Source organism: Haliotis asinina, chromosome 5 (assembly GCF_037392515.1).
Source record: "Haliotis asinina isolate JCU_RB_2024 chromosome 5, JCU_Hal_asi_v2, whole genome shotgun sequence".
Taxonomy (NCBI): Eukaryota; Metazoa; Mollusca; class Gastropoda; order Lepetellida; family Haliotidae; genus Haliotis; species Haliotis asinina.
Genome location: NC_090284.1, coordinates 68052593 through 68053900, shown reverse-complemented (window position 1 = coordinate 68053900; position 1308 = coordinate 68052593).

Sequence of the window (1308 nt, the reverse complement as noted above, 5' to 3'; positions counted from 1 at the left end):
GGTTTACAGTGAGTGAATACCACGGTGGGGCACCAGAAATGGCTTACAGCAATGATTGTGATAGATCGATTACGAAAGCGTTACATCTGACCACGACGTCAAGTTGTTCCTCTACTTTTGCTGCCATGTCATCCACCTTGACGCCATGGCGTGGTCAAGACATTACCTGGGGTTGAGAGGTAAGTCCTCTATACAGGTGTAGAATGGTTTCATCAATCAGCAGTGATAGCCGTTTAATAAGGAACGTTGGGCTGATGTAAAGTGCTGAAAATGCTAAAAAGAAATCTCACCATTTGACGAAGCAAGAATGGTATCTATAAATTTGTCCATCAAACAGGTTGTATCAGGTTTAAAAAAGAACTTGAATTTAGTTATATCAATAAATTACTGGCCACCCTTTTAATTACTGTAAGTCAAAAACGTAGCTCGGATTTGATTAACAGCGAATTTTGATAATGGTGGATTAATTCCTATTTCGAAATATTTAATCGCGCATTTGATTTAGTTTGACTTTCGAAATATTTACAAAATTTAAAATATTTTGGAAATACCAATAGAACACAAATATTTCAACAGGCAGGCTTTGTACAGTTTATGTAAAGAGGTAGGATAGAAATGATGATGTAATAAAAGGGGTTAGAATATAGGGTTGTGGGAAGCATGTTCTGGGCACGTCTCAGCCAGCACCACGTTATACTGACCCAGCCGCTACACCGGGAATTGTTTCTCACAGAAGTTCAAGTTCCTGCTGTGTGCTGGGACCTGATACATTTCAGTAAGTTTGTTAGAACTTTCTGCACAACGCCAAAACATTTGTACAAGTTGTTTGTTTGTACTTGATGGTAGTGCCTGCCATTCGGTATATCAGCATAGTGTTTTACCTTACGTATATATGGAAACGGAAGGTGGTGCATGATGAATGCACGCGCACACATCTCTTCATGCGCCAATGATTGGCATGGTATATGGCCTAACTATAGAGGAAACAAAATTACATTTATTTTAATGGTCTCTGTTCTTTAGAATATAAATCGAAAAGCCGATTTGCAAATTCAGTTTTAGTTTACTTTGATTTCGATTTGATTTGGACTTTCAACGAAGGTACAGAAGACAGGTGGGACAAATCATCCTGTTATTAGTGGTAACCTTAACTCATATTACAGACATCACTATGTAATGTTATTAGAAATAACCAGGATCTACTGGAAATGACAGAACGGCTGAACCAAATGACATTGCAAGAAAATACAATAGACGAATTCAAATCTTGTGAACTCGAAACGTTAACAAAAATGCAAGGAAGGTTCA